Below are 15,921 nucleotides of genomic sequence, written 5' to 3' on the forward strand. Positions count from 1 at the left end.
GAAGATCCCACATGCCGTGGAGCGGCTGAGCCGGTGAGCCATGGCCACTGAGCCTGCGCGTTTGGAGCCTGTGCTCCGCAACAGGAGAGGCCACAACAGTGAGAGACCCACGTACCGCAAGAAAAAAAAAAAGAATCCGCCTGCCAATGAGCCACAGCTGTTGAGCCTGCACTCTAGAGCCCACAAGCCACAACTACTGAAGCCTGCGTGCCCAGAGCCCATGCTCCGCAACAAGAGAAGCCACTGCAACGAGAAGCCCGCGCACCGCAATAAAGAGTAGCCCCCACTCGCCACAACTAGAGAAAGCCCACGTGCACCAACAAAGACCTAATGCAGCCATAAATAAATAAATAAATAATTTAAATAATAATAATAATATTTACTTAAAAAATAAAAATAGCTAACAAAACTGTGATTAATAGAATCTTGATTAATACAACAGATACATTTGTCCTACCAATATGTGTCAAGGGTAAAACTAGACTTACACAGGAGTAAAAATACCAGAAGGGAGAAAAGGTTTCACTAAAATAAGAATATCATATGTATAGTACAGAGATAAAAATAGTAGCACAATAAAGCAAGTGAAAATAGAAAAAGCTTTAAATTAGATCAAAGAGCTTTTATAAAGGAAATGTCATCATTTTACAAAAGAATATTTTCTTATTCCAGTTGTTTTCAAGCTTATTTTTAGTCAGGGAAGACTTTATTCAAGGGAAATGTTAATCAGAACCAAAACCAAATAACTCTGGTTGAAGCTAGGGTAAGGAGCTGAAACCAGGTTAGTTGACTGCTCTTCACCACCGTCTTTCTGTACATACAAACATCTATCACTGAGGTCCCTCGAATACTTTAGGGAGACTTCAGTTTGAACACTAGGTTCTTGGTTTGCATGTGGGAGAAAGGTAAGTAGAATTGTGGATCACCGGTATGCACACTGTCAGCCTTATTAGATGTATTAGTTTCCTAAGGCTGTCATATCAAAGTACCTGCAACTGGGTGGCTTAAAGCAACAGGAACGTGTTGTCCCCCCAGTTCCAGGAGGCTAGAAGCCTGCAGTCAAGGTGTTGGCAGGGCCAAGGCTCTAGGAGAGGACCCTTTCTTGCCCCGTCCAGCTTCTGGCAGCCCCAGACCTTCCTTGGCTTGTGGCCGCATAATTCTAATCTCTGCCTCCATGTCATATGGCACTCTCCTTGTATCCTGACACAGCCATCTCCATACAGGAGCATCACTCACGTTAGGTGAGAGGCCCGCTTCACTCGAGTGTGACATCATCTTAACTGTTTGCATCTGCAATAATCCTATTTCTAAATAAGGTCACATTCTGAGGTACTTCACAATGTGACTTCAACATATCTTTTGGGAAGTAGACGCAATTCAAACCGTAACACTAAATAATTCCAAATTGTTCTTTAAGTTGGTTGTACCAATATTCACTTCCAATAACAATGTATTAGAATTCACTTTTTCAATATGCTTATCATTATTAGATTTTAAAATTATGTCTAATTTTATGGCTACAAAATAGCATTTCTCTGTTGCATTCTCCTGATTACTAGCAAAATTGAGTATCTTTTATATGTATAATGGGCATCCTGGCTTCCTCTTTTGTAAACTGCTTGCTCATGTCCTTTGTCTATTTTGCTATGGGGTTGTCATTTTTTTATTGATTTGTAGATCTCTACAGTTTTTGTATAGTAATTGTGGTTACATAACTGTCTGCTGTATTTACCATATTTAACAATCAAAACAATATTTAATGCAACCAACTAACTCTATTACCTAAAAAGGCAAAAATGAAAAGTTGAGGATGGAAGAATAATACATAGCATTTGTGGTACACCATCACACACACACATACCCACAGACATCTCCATACTGGTTAATTATTCTCACTCCCAAGGTGAAATTGTTACTCCAGACAAGGAGGAAAGCTTATGTGATGCCAGGTCCCTAAGCAGAGGACCCGTGGAGGGATTTTCCATCTCTTAGAATAAGATTAAGGGGAGAACGAACACAAGCCTCAATGACTAGTTTCAACAATTTCCTCTATTCTTCATATAACACGCTATTCTAGAGCTAATGAAACAACCTGAGTGTCAACATGCTGGAAAATATCACATTTTTGAATTAAGAACTGGAACCACTTAAGGAACCACTTGGAAGAAGCCACCAATATGAAATCTGAACTGTGGCAATAGATAAAAGCCAGCTTATCTTTAGAGTATATTCTATTTGCAAACATTTGGGAACACGACTAAAAGAGAGAATACAAAGATCTCTAAGAGTACAACGTGGTTGTCTTCACTTTGCGCTCAGTATGATTTTTGAGATAATGATTTTTAAAGTATAATTTATCCATTCATAAAAGTAGTTTGTGTGTATATATGGATATATACAAATAAATATGGAAATATACAAATATTAAAAAGTTTATGCAAACTCACACTACTTTAAGCCGGGTATGTTTCTCTCCAGTTTTTTTTAAACATAAATTTTTGTTTGTCTACTTCTTTATTTGGTTGACTAGTACAGAATTAGTCAGGATAAACTGCAGGTTATACTGCAGTAACAAATTAACTCTGATATCTAAGCGTCTTAATACAACAAAGGCTATTTCTCATTAACTCTGAATGTTTGATACAAGAGTACTTTGTTCTACTCCACAAATTCTGCAGCTGATGGAAGCTCATAATTTAAAAAATGTGGTTTCAGAACTCCTTTCAGAGGACAGGAGAAGTAGGAGAAAGCCACACAGAGGTTTTTCCGATCATATCTCATGGACAAGAACAAGTCAATGGCCCCATCTCATTGCCAGGGATCAGGGAAGGGTAGTCTCCCTCACGCCCAGGAAGGAGAGAGAACTGGATATTGGTAAGCATTACAATGTATACCGGAGCTAATTTGCTTTGTTTTCTTTTTTATTTTGAAGCAGCAGTGGTTTTCCGTGGTAATAGTTTCTGAGGAATTTGGCCTGATATCTTTTTATCTTACGCAACCCAAATTTGTCTCAGAATCGTCAGGAATTTCCATGTGTAATGCTATGTTGGCACTTTTTAATCTAAGCATATTACTTACTAAATTCCTTTCTGGAAAGGATCAGCTTAATATACTGGGGATATAGCTGATATAGATACAAGCAGAAAGCAGCCCTGGAAGGTAATAAGCCAGGAGTGTCCCATGGCCATAACCTGTGAGAGCTTACGTCTTACAGAATTTCCATCCTCAACATTCCAACTAAACAGGAGTTTCTCAGCCTTGTGATGAGAAAGTAATACATTTTAATTTATTATGAATTTGAACTCTATCCCTCCTCCATTCACGTGGTCATTTGCCCTTGATTTTACTTTTCAATAAATACATAGCCCTGTCTCCTTTCCTGTAAAGAAGAAATAATGAATCAACCACAAGAAAAAATGAGATAATCCAGAAGATAGATGGGGTGGGAAAAGTCATTTTCACGTTTAATAACATCCAATGTGCATTTTCACATCATTGGGAGGAAAAAAGAGGATAAGGCTAAAATCAAATTTTAAAAAGAGACCTCACTTTTGATCTGTTCTATGAATTTTGAGAATGTCTGCTTTGCCTTTTGTAAATGAGGAAGTTTTACAGAAATTCCTACCTTTATCATTAGACACAGTGATCTTTGCTCACAGGCCTGCCTAGCATCTTCTAAGGGATATTTTAATTTCAATCTCTGTTTCTTATGCATTATTTTTATCGAGGAGAGAGGAACATATAATGTATTAATCATGCATGTATGGGCTTTGTCACCTGACATTTTTAAATATTCTCAGTTCAAACTAATTGTGTTTGACTTCATGGTCCAGTTCTAATGCCATCCCTACCACACATCTTAGAACTCACTAGAAGAACTCATGTTCATTATTCTGTCAATTTGTGGCCATTTGCTAACCAGCCCCTTCAATAAGGACTTTATTACTCTTTTTTTTAGTTAACTGGGTATTTGATTTTCCCATCTAATTGATTTTTGACTACCTGGGAACAGAAAGGATGTTTTATTTCATGCTAAGGAAATCCCTGTATTAGTTTCCTATGGCTGCTGTAACAAATTACCACAAACCTGGTGGCTTAAACCATCAGAAATCTATTCTCTCAGAGTTCCAGAGGCCAGAAATCTGAACTCAATTTCATGAGACAAAATTGAAGAAGGGCCTGTGAGCAGGGTCACATTTCAACTGGAGGCTCTAGGAAAGAAATTGTCCCCTGGCCCTTCCAGCTTCTGGTGGATATCAGCATCCTTTGACGTGTGGCCATATCACTGCAATCTCTGCCTCTCTAGTCACACTGCCTCCTTCCCTTCTTTGTGTGTCTTATCTTCCTCTGCCTCTCTTGTACCAGGATGCTCACGATGGCATTTAGGACCCACCCACATGATCCAGGATGACCTCTCCATCGCAAGATTCTCATCACATTTGTGAAAACCCATTTTCCAAATATGGTAGCATTTACAGGTAGAAGGAATTAGGACATGGACATATCTTTGGGAGCCTCATAAGTCTACCACATACCCCAACCCTTGCCCAGCTTGGAGCACAGTACGAACACAGCAGGCACTCAGGAACATCCTGAGAGCGGTATCTGCCTGTCTCTGCCTCTCTGATTGCGATGTTCCTTCCCTCTACTTCTCCTGGGGTATTACCTCTTCTGTGGACTGACTTATAATATTTGCACACCGTCAAAGCCAACCTAAAATGACAGCCTTCATCTTAGGGACTACATAGTTTTCCACCTTGGTCTCCACAGACTACTAATTCATTCTCTCAATGGCCTCGTTCCAAAACTCATGAGAGAGACTATCTAATCGATTGCGATGTCTCGCATTCACTACTTGTGAAGTCAGCTTAGACCAGAAGGAAGAGCTCAGAATTATAGATTTTGCAGATTCTCTCTTAAGGAAATGGGTGTGGGAGATAAAACTGGTACCTTGAATATGGTGGAGACATATGATAGACACTTCTTTAATCTTTGGTATGCAAGACTAACTTCAGTCTACAGGTTTGCTAATCAGAGTTGTAGGACCTAGATTAGAGGAAATTTAGTGAATAATACCCCCTTCTTTTGTTTCCTACACACCACCTTCAGAAATCTGGGAACTCTTTTTTTCTGGGTACATTTTGCCGGGCACCACAAAGATTGAACCTTGGCACTCCTAAGAGACCAGGCCAAGGCACCTGATGTCTAACCCCAGTTTAATCTTTCTCTATATGATGTCTTTTGGCAAAATACATTCCTTCTAGTTCTGATTTTCTAGCATCGGTAGGGGAACACTGTATCTTAATATGTCATTTCCACCAACTTGAAAAACTCCAAACTAATGTAAATATATACTTTTACATTATTAAGAAATAATATAATTTCCAAATGAATGCATTTTATTGCCTCTCCAAAGGAAATCATATGATACATTGTGAAATCCAATAATAGAAACAGAAACAAGAAAAAAAAACAGAGAAATTCTATTCTGTTGCTGCCAACAGCCTGGAAATCCCCTTTAAGAAATAGTTTAAAATTAAGATAGCAGCTGGAAGCATTTAGATATTCCAAAATACTTCAACATCCCTTATGGTCTGCCATTTCAATAAGATTTTTAATCATGTATTTAAAAAAGAAATAAAGACTGGATTTCTTAGCAAAATGATTTTTGGAAAAATTGCTTTCTTATTTCTAAGAAAACCAGAGGTTATAGATATTTGGTCCCAGACAAGCCTTCTTCTTCTGCAACTTCAAGAAAATATCTCTGGTCTGTGCCAGCTCCTTCCCCTCTTCCCACTCCTATTTGAAAGGGGTATAGGCAGGAGATAGAAAGATATTAATCTCACACATATTGAACCAGTAATTGAGTAAAAATGTTTGCGGTATTTCCTCTTAACATTTTGTATGTATTTTTGTCTGTTGTTTTATAGTTTGCACTTTGTTCTCCCAAGAGACTCATAAGCCTTTTGCTTAAAATGCTTCCATCCTTTTTGTTTAATTTCTCTCAAATTTTCCCAGGATATTCTTTTGCTCCCTAAAAACAGAGACATTAATTTTAGGAAAGTTGGTTTCCCTGAAATTCAGCTTTCCACATGTGAGAGTTGTCCCGGGTACTCAGCACAGAATATCTGCTATCCAGTCGAGATGGTGCCTAGTTTGAGGTCTGCATTACTTTAAAGCCTCTGTTTGTCTACCACTAAATTGATCATAAAATGTATGTTACATGAAGCTTAACTACGGTTAATTAAGCACGCTCACATCCTCACATGAAAGATAATACTTACAGTTACATTTTGAGATTTATATGTTAGTTATAAATACACTTGATGAGGAAAGTACCACAAATTCTTTGAGAAATCTGTCCTGACAATATTTTCACTTTTCTCTCCAATTTAGAAACTTCACCAACAAAGACTGATGTAAGAACAAGACAAAGAAAGATTATAGTTTAAGAATTCTGATTAAGGAGAAGAAAGTCTGGAATTGACAAGAGATACCTTTTTTTCTGTTCTGAAAATTCCAAGTTCCTAAATTTGCTTCTCTTTTCAAAGCTGGAAATTAGATTACTGTTAGGAAATCTTACATTTAATGAATAATAATCCAGGGCAGTCAGGATGTGCCTCTGAGCAAGTGTGATTACTGTTAGTCCACATCAGTCTTGAATATATACGCACACTAATTCTGTGTCCAGTGCATACCTGCATATCTATTTGTCCCACTGGAATGCCCCTCTCCCCAGGAATCCCAAGCTTGTCTGACTAGGCAAAGTAACCAAATGGCTCTTAAGTCCCTAGTTTCTGCCCTGTGATATTAGTGAAAAATTAAAAGAAGTCTGCGAAAGCTTGAAATCAAATATATCATGTGTGAATCTTCTCTCTACAAAATGCAAATGTTCCTATCAAATTTAATAGAGCACATTTTTTTTTTTTTTTTTTGCTGTACGCGGGCCTCTCACTGTTGTGGCCTCTTCCGTTGCGGAGCACAGGCTCCGGATGCACAGGCTCAGTGGCCATGGCTCATGGGCCTAGCCGCTCCACGGCATGTGGGATCTTCCCGGACCGGGGCACGAACCTGTGTCCCCTGCATCAACAGGCGAACTCTCAACCACTGCGCCACCAGGGAAGCCCTAGAGCACATTTTTTAAAAATTCCTTTCAATGGTTTATGCCAGAAACTTGGAGGTACAATGAGCCGAGAGTACACACGCAGGAAGTCTTTAGAGTGGCCTCGAAAAACTCCTTACCATTTGGCAAGAAAAATAATCCAGAAAAAAAAATTTCTATATTATCTACATTTTGTACTAGAGAAGAGATAGATATAAACTTCAACACTGGTCTTCACTGACTAAATACCTCCCATTTTTCAACATTTAAGAGAAGGAGAGAGGGAGGTAGGGAAGGGAAAAGAAGAAGAAGTAGGAGAAGGAGGGAGGGGGAAAAGGAGAAGAGGGAAAAAAGGGAGGAAAAGACCACAGGACTGAGTTATGCTTCTCGTCCTCCAAATACCAAACTGAATGTTTGAGAATAAGTTTTTACAGAAAGTAATGGAAGGAAAATATGGTATAAAAATGCTCTCCAAAATATGGTATCAATTTAGAATTGTTCCAGAACTAAATGAGAGCCCCTGTTTCTGGTCTTCATTGTAAATTCTATTTTAACTTTAAAATTAATATACAGAAATCAGTTGCATTTCTATACACTAACAATGAATTACTGGAAAGAGAAATTAAGGAAACAATCCCATTTACCATTGCATCAAAAAGAATAAAATACCTAAGAATAAACCTGACTAAGGAGGTAAAAGACCTGTACTCAGAAAACTATAAGGCACTGATGAAAGAAATCAAAGATGACACAAATAGAAAGATATACCATGTTCTTGGATTGAAAGAATCAATATTGTTCAAATGACCATACTACCCAAGGCAATCTGAAAATTCAATGCAATCCCTATCAAATTACCAATGTCATTTTTCACATAACCAGAACAAATAATTTTAAAATCTGTATGGAAACACAGAAGGCCCTGAAGAGCCAAAACAACCTTGAGAAAGAAGAACAGAGCTGGGGGTATCACACTCCCTGACTTCAGACACTACTACAAAGCTACAGTAATCAAAACAGTATAGTACTGGCATAAAAACAGACACACAGATCAATGGAACATGATAGGGAGCCCAGACGTAAACTCACACACTTATGGTCAATTAATCTATGACAAAGGAGGCAAGAATATACAATGGAGAAAAAGACAGTCTCCTCAATAAGTGCTGCTGGAAAATTGGACAGCTACATGTAAAAGAATGAAATTAGAACATTATCTAACAACATATACAAAAATAAATTCAAAATGGATTAAAGACCTAAATGTAAGACTGGATATTCCTAGAGGAAAAACATAGGCAGAACGCTCTTTGACATAAATCACAGCAATACTTTTTTGATCCATCTCCTAAAATAAAAGAAATAAAAGCAAAAATAAACAAATGGGACCTAATTAAACTTAAAAGTTTTCACACAACAAAGGAAGTCATCAATAAAATAAAAAGATAACCTACTAAATGGGAGAAAATATTTGCAAATGATATGACCCATAAGGGATTAATATCCAACATATATAAAGAGCACATACAACTCAACATCAAAAAAACAACAACCCAATTTTAAAAATGGGTGGAAGAACGGAATAGACATCTTTCCAAAGAGGAAATGCAGATGGACAACAGGCACATGAAAAGATGCTCAACATCACTAATCATCAGGGGAATGTAAATCAAAACTACAATGAGATATCACCTCACACCTGTCAGAATGGCTATCATCAAAAAGAACACAAATAACAAATGTTGGTAAGGATGTGGAGCAAAGAGAACCCTTGTACACTGTTGGTGGGAATGTAAATTGGGGCAGCCACTATGGAATACAGTATGAAGTTTTCTCAAAAAACTAAAAATAGAACTACCATATGATCCAGCAATTCCACTCCTGGGTATATACCTAAAAAAACAAAAACACTAATTTGAAAAGACACATGTACCCCAATGTTCCTAGCAGCATTATTTATAATTGCCAAGATATGAAAGCAACCTAAGTGTCCATCAACAGATGAATGGATAAAGAAGATGTGGTATACATTGTGATGTATACATACACACACACAATAGAATACTACTCAGCCATAAAAAAGAATGAAATTTTGCCATATGCAACAAATGGACGGACTTGGAGGGTATCATGCTAAGTGAAATAAGTCAGACAAAGACAAATACTGTATGATATCACTTATATATGGAATATGAAAAATACATCAAACAAACCAATATAACAAAAAAGGAAGCAGACTCATAGAAATAGAGAACAAACTAGTGGTTTCAAGTGGGGAGAGGGGAGAGGGGCAACATAGGGTGGAGGAGTGGGAGGTACAAACTACTGGGTATAAGACAAGCTACAGGGATGTATTGTACAACATGGGAAATATAGCCAATATTTTTTTTTTTTTTTTTTGGGGTGGGGGGTACGCGGGCCTTTCACTGCCGTGGCCTCTCCCGTTGCGGAGCAACAGGCTCCGGACGCGCAGGCCCAGCGGCCACGGCCCACGGGCACAGCCGCTCTGCGGCATGCGGGATCCTCTCGGACCAGGGCACAAACCCGTGTCCCCCGCATCGGCAGGCGGACTCCCAACCACTGCGCCACCAGGGAAGCCCGCCAATATTTTTTAATAACCATAAATGGAGTGTAACCTAAAAAAAGTGTATTAAAAGTAAAAAAATGTTTTTAAAAAGAATCTTTGTCAGTTTGGTAGGTGAGAGCTGGCATAACACTCTAAAATTTGCATTGCTAATTTTATAAACTCATGTCTTTTGCCCTGTGAAGGGAGGAACGTATTTATTTTTCTTACACATTCATGTCGCTTTTTATGTTGAAAATGATTTTCTAATATTTAACTTTGTTTTATCTACACTTTCTTAAAATAGACTTATTTTTAAGACTTAGTTGTTTTAGAGTAGTTTCAGCATAATTGAGAAGAAGGTACAGGGATTCCCATATACCTCCTGCCCTCACACATCCACAGCCTCTCCCGTTATCAACATCCCCCACCAGGGTACTGCATTTGTTACAACTGATATTGACACATCATAATCACCTGAAGCCCACAGTTTACATTAGGGTTCAGTCTTGGCATTGTGCAGTCTATGAGTTTGGACAAATGCATAATGACATGTGTCCATCATTATAGTATTACACATATTTTCAGAGCCCTAGAAATCCTCTGTCCTCCTACTATTCATCTCTCAACCTCCAGTAACTACTGATCATTGTATTGTTTCCATAGTTTTGCCTTTTCCAGAGTGTCGTATAATTGAAATCACGCAGTATGTCCCCTTTTCAGGTTGGCTTTTTTCCCTTAGTAGTATGCATTTCAGTTTCCCCCATGTCTTTTCATGGCTTGAAAGCTCATTTCTTTTTAGCAATGAATAATATTCATTGTCTAGATGTACCACAGCTTATTCAACCATTCACCTACTGAAGGACTTCTTGCTTGCTTCCAAGCTTGAACAATTATGAGTAAAGCTTCTATAAACATCCATGTGCAGGTTTTTGTGAGGACATAAGTTTTCAACTCTTTTGGGTAAATCCCAAGGAGCATGATTACTGTATTGTATGGTAAGAGTATGTTTAGTTGTATAAGAAAATACCAAATTGTCTTCCAAAGTGGCTAAACCATTTTGCATTCCCACCAGCAATGAATAAGAGTTCCTGTTGCTCCATGTCCTCACTGACATTTGGTGTTGTCAATGTTCTAGATTTTGGCTATTCTAATAGGTGTGTAGTGGTATCTCACTGTTGTTATAATTTTCATTTCCTTATTGACATATCATGAACAATATCTTTTCAAATGCTTATTTCCATCTGTAAGTCTTCTTTGGTGAGGTGTCTCTTAAGGTCTTTAACCCATTTTTTAATCAGGTTGTTTGTTTTCTTATTCTTGAGGTTTTAGAGTTCTCTGTATAGTTTGGATAATAGTCTTTCATCAGATGCACCTTTTGTAAATATTTTCTCCCAGTTTCTGGTTGATCCTCTAATTCTCTTGGTATTACCTTTCACAGAAGTTTTCAATATTAATGAAGTCCAGTTTATCAATTATTTCTTTCATATACCATGTCATTGGTATTGTATCTAAAAAGTCATCACCATACCCAAGGTCATCTAGGTTTTCTCCTATGTTATTTTCTAGGAGTTTTATAGTTTTGTGTTTAAATTTATATGCACAGGCCTATGAACAATTTTGATTTAATTTTTGTGAGAGTGTAACAACTGTGTCTAGATTCATTACTCACAGGTGGATGTCCAGTTGTTCCAGTACCATTTGTTGAAAAGACTGTCTTTGCTTCATTGTATTGCTTTTGCTCCTTTATCAAAGATCTGTTGACTATATTTATGCAGATTTATTTCTGGGCTCTCAATTATGTTACATTGATCTAGTTGTCTATTCTTTCCCCAATACCACACTGTCTTAATTACTGTAGTTTTATAGTAAATCTTGAAATCAGGTAGTGTCAGTCATCCGACGTTGTTCTCCTCCTTCAATATTGTGTTGGTATTCTGGGTCTTTTACTTCTCCATATGAACTTTAGGATCAGTTTGTCAATATCCACAAAATACCTTGCTGGGATTTTGAAGGAGATTTCAGTCAATCTATAGATCAAGTTGGGAAGAACTGACATCTTGACAATAGTGTCTTCCTATCCATGAACATGGAATATGCCCCCAGTTATTTAGTTCTTTTTTTTATTTCAGTCATCAGAGTTCTGCAGTTTTCTTCATATAGACCTTGCACATATTTTGTTAGATTTATAACCTCAGTATTTCATTTTGGGGGGTGCTAATATAAATGGTATTATAGTTTCAATTTCAAATTCCACTTTTTCATTGCTAGTACATAGGGAAGTTAAATGATTTTTGTATATTAACCTTGTATCCTGCAACCTTGCTGTAATTGTTCATTAGTTCCAGGAGTTATTTTGTAAATTCTTTTGGATATTTTACATAGATGATCATATCATCTGTGAATAAAGACAATTTCATATCTTCCTTCTCAGTCTTGCCTTGTCTTATTGTATTAGCTAGGACTGGACTGATCTTAATGTAATCAAATAACAATCTTTTTCCTTATAATACCTACATATAGCATAAATGAAAGGAAAAATGTGAGAATGAAATAAATTCAAGTTTAATAGAATACAGCAAAAATCACATTTCTTTTTTAAAAAATTGTATGTGCTCTAGTATACTGTGTGCTTACTGATGTCTGTAGCTAATATCAGTTTTTGAGGTAAAGAAATTATTCCAGGTCAGGCTTCTGACCTTCGTGAGATTACTCTGAGTCCAGCAACAGGTTTCTCAACTATGCAAGTGGAGACGTCCATAGTCAGCTCATTCCAAAAGGATAAGGCTTAAAGATGAATACTCATACCATACAGATACCAATAAGACCTCCAACAAAATGCATTCACTTAAAATGGGAAATAAGTTCATAAGCAATAAACTAATCCATCAGCTGTACACAGCACCCATCCCCTAATATGAGAGAGCCATGAATGAGTGCAAGAAATTCCTTAGACTGTAGAACTTAAGAAAAAGGAGTTTGGAATGGGCTGTGGCCTAAAACCTGCCTGGAAATGTATTGAGTGAGACACAGTCTTTAATAGGATCTGAATAGATTATTATGCTTTAATTACTATGACTATGAGTAAACTAACAATTTCCTTTCTCTTATCATCATTACTATGACTTGGAGCAGTTTCTTTCAGTGAATACTTGGAATATTGATGAGATCCTTTTTGCCTTTTTCAAGGGCCTCCAAGTCAAATGTAAGATTCAGATTCTTCTCAACCTAAATGAATTGACTTGATTGTTTTGTGGTTTATTTGGGGAGTTTCCCACACATCAAGTACCATGTTAAGCAAAATTTCCCACTAAAGGGCACTCTTATGGGGCTAATGGATAGAATATGCAGGTGTACAGAAATTGCAAAACTAATTGACAGATGACAAATGCTTCACTGCTCTGCTCTGGAGCCAAAAATCAGCAGGTAACACATCTTTGTTTTTCCTTTGTTCCCTTTTTCAACATATTCTTTGCCAGTAGAGAAATCTCTTTACTCCCTGTGCATTTATAGTTCGCCATTTCACCATTTTAAAATTTTCTCTTATCCATTTCCAAACCTCTTAATATTTGTCAGTTTTATTTCAACCTGTTAAAAATACTGGCTTGTGGTTGCAGCTTCATATAAAGTAGTAACTGGTTTCCAACATAAAGACAGTACATAAACACCAGTTCTAAGTAGAAATATTTCTGTACTGACAGCCAACAGCTCACATGCATTATCAGGCCTGACCATAATTAGGTGATGAATGGAAGTTAAAACTTTCAGTTTTCAGTATATCCTTCTAATTAATTATCAGAGCACCTATTATAGCAAGCATTATTTTTAGCAATTCCAGAAAAGAAACACAAACTCTACCCTCAAGATGGTTATTAATTCTTTGAAAAGACAAAACAGTCACACATGAAAAGGTGAACAACAGGAGGGTTAAACAGTCAATTAAAAAAACAGTAGAATAGATGTCTGTAGGTATTACACATGACTATGATACAGACAATAAATGCTATGGAATTCAGGGGAAAACTGTAAGCAACCTCAGAGAATGTTCCATTGCTGGTCAGACTTGAAGAATGGGTAGGATTTGGAAAGAACAGAGAACAAGGGTGAATGTGTGGATGGGCGAAGAGATTAAATGGTATGAACAGCTATGTTGGCAATATGCAAGTTGTGTTAGAAGAGTGACTTTATCAGTCTGAATAGATATGATGGTCAAAGGTAGAATGCTCTCTCTCATATCTTATGGCACATGTAAACACTTCTTCCTTTGTGTTCTTGGGGGCTGTTTTAACAACGTTACAATGGCACATATCATATTGGTCAAAGTTCAGTTTTATAGGTTTGTTCTTCAACTCATCTGAGACCTCCCAGAGACAGGAGCTGCATTCTCGCTCTCCACTACCATGAGCATCTAGGACACACCTGATACATGAAAGCCATTTACTAAAACTTAAGTTAGTTAGGTGAATGAAAGGAGGCAAAATAAATACTGAGAGATTTTTCTCTTTGTAAAGATCATCATTTTCCATTAATTACTGGAGTTTCCATCCTCAGTAAGAAAGGCATAGATATCCGAAGGATCTCTACTTTCCAATGAAATTTCATCTGGCTTTCCACTAATAATGGGATCAACTGAAAAACATATTTGAAAATGTTGGCTTAAACACAGTTAAATGGGTTTATTTTTATGCATTCATTCACAAATATCTATTGAGTACCTACTATGTGCAGGGCACTGTTCTAAGTAATAAAAGTAAGTCGTTAACAAAATAGATTTTAAAAAAACCTGCCTTTGTGGAGCTTATATTCTAGTAGAGGGAAACAAAAAAAATTTAAAGTTCTAACACATAAGGTAGTTTACAAAAGTAACCCAAATTATTCACCTCTTCCTGTATCGGCACCTTTTGCTTTGTAGCGTTGCAGTGCCTGCCTGCTCTGAGTCTGTGCCTGGCCATGTGACCTGATTTGGCCAATAGAACATTAGCAAATTGATATAAGCACACTGAAGGGCTTGCTGGCTCTTGCGTCTCTGTGACGGCCAGGAGATTATGCCTTTGCTAGCTTGCTGAAGGATGAGAGGCGCATGCAACAGAGCTAAGATGCTCCAGTCATCTCACTGGGGCCTCCTCGATTACCCAACAGCCGGGTAACAACCCAACAACCCAAGTGCCTGTGCCTAACCCCTATCAATTGAGTTGCTAGAGAGTGACAGAGAGACGTGGGAGATGAAGACAGGAAAGTAAAAGTAAAGGGAACAAGACAGACCCAATTTTGTAGAGCTCTAGGAATTCTCAAAGCCTTAATATGTTAATAAGCCGTGAGAGTTTTCAAACAGCAGACTTAGAATTCTGCAATTCCTCAAATGTATTTGATACCCAACGCTTTTTTCTTTTTTTTCCTCTCTCACAGAGTATCTCAAAGCTCTGCCAAATCCACCTGCGGGTAGGTTTCATCTTAAGGTCCCAGGCTAGGCTGAGATGGAAAGGTTGGAGACAAGCTGAAACTAGCACCCTGACAACATTCCAGAAGATCCAAACACTTAGGTGGAGTCTGCTCCAAATCATGCCCCTCCTGGCTATGCAACCTGACATGCGGCAGAAATACTGGCTTTTCTCATTAGGAAAGTTTCGTATGTGGCATATTACATCATCACATAAAGGTGCCAAATGAAATCAAGTTCTAAAAAAAGAAAAAAATCAGATGGTGTGTTAGTATACACAGAAGTTATAAATCACTAAGCCCTACAAGCTTTCCATTAATAAGAAAACAAGGGTAGGTTCTCCAGATGTTCTTAAGCCACATCACTTGGATGAAGACCCAAGAGCTTAACCTGTCTCAACAAAGAACATCTTATTTCTACATAAAAGAAATGGAATCGCTGTGATAATTTTAAAGATGGATTAACATTGAAGGGACTTACATAAAAATGCACGTGCCTATTGATTCGTTACAGGAAGTAACATCTCAATCCAAGGTCCCTGACGCCAGAGAGGTTTTGCTGGCACTGCTGAATTTAAGACCCTCTACGTATACACGAGACAAGAATTTTCACTCATACTGTATTATTCGATCCCAAACTCCCTTCTTTCCCTAACTTCTTCATTATACCTTTTTACCGCAACTCCTCCCAATTATAGCTACTTCTTCTGAGAATAAGAAATAATTTTAAAGTTGAGAATGTATAGCATCTCCACCCAAACAGAATCCATCATATTTAAATTGAAAACCTCTTGGCTATTAGCAAAACTATTTGATCACT

General features: G+C 37.5%; 1 long non-coding RNA gene across 4 annotated transcripts in view; it reads right to left on the reverse strand.

Annotated features, from left to right (window-relative positions):
- Window positions 1–15,921, reverse strand: part of LOC132427351 (uncharacterized) — a 93,069-nt gene that overhangs the window by 52,741 nt on the left and 24,407 nt on the right. The window contains exon 7 of one of the 4 annotated variants that reach the window (XR_009519878.1): window positions 9,806–15,341. The exons of the other annotated variants lie outside the window; for them this stretch is intronic. This is a non-coding gene — a long non-coding RNA (uncharacterized lncRNA). Of the gene's footprint in view, window positions 1–9,805; window positions 15,342–15,921 lie in introns of those variants that run through there. 4 annotated transcript variants of the gene reach the window in all.

This window comes from Delphinus delphis, chromosome 6, assembly GCF_949987515.2.
Source record: "Delphinus delphis chromosome 6, mDelDel1.2, whole genome shotgun sequence".
NCBI lineage: Eukaryota > Metazoa > Chordata > Mammalia > Artiodactyla > Delphinidae > Delphinus > Delphinus delphis.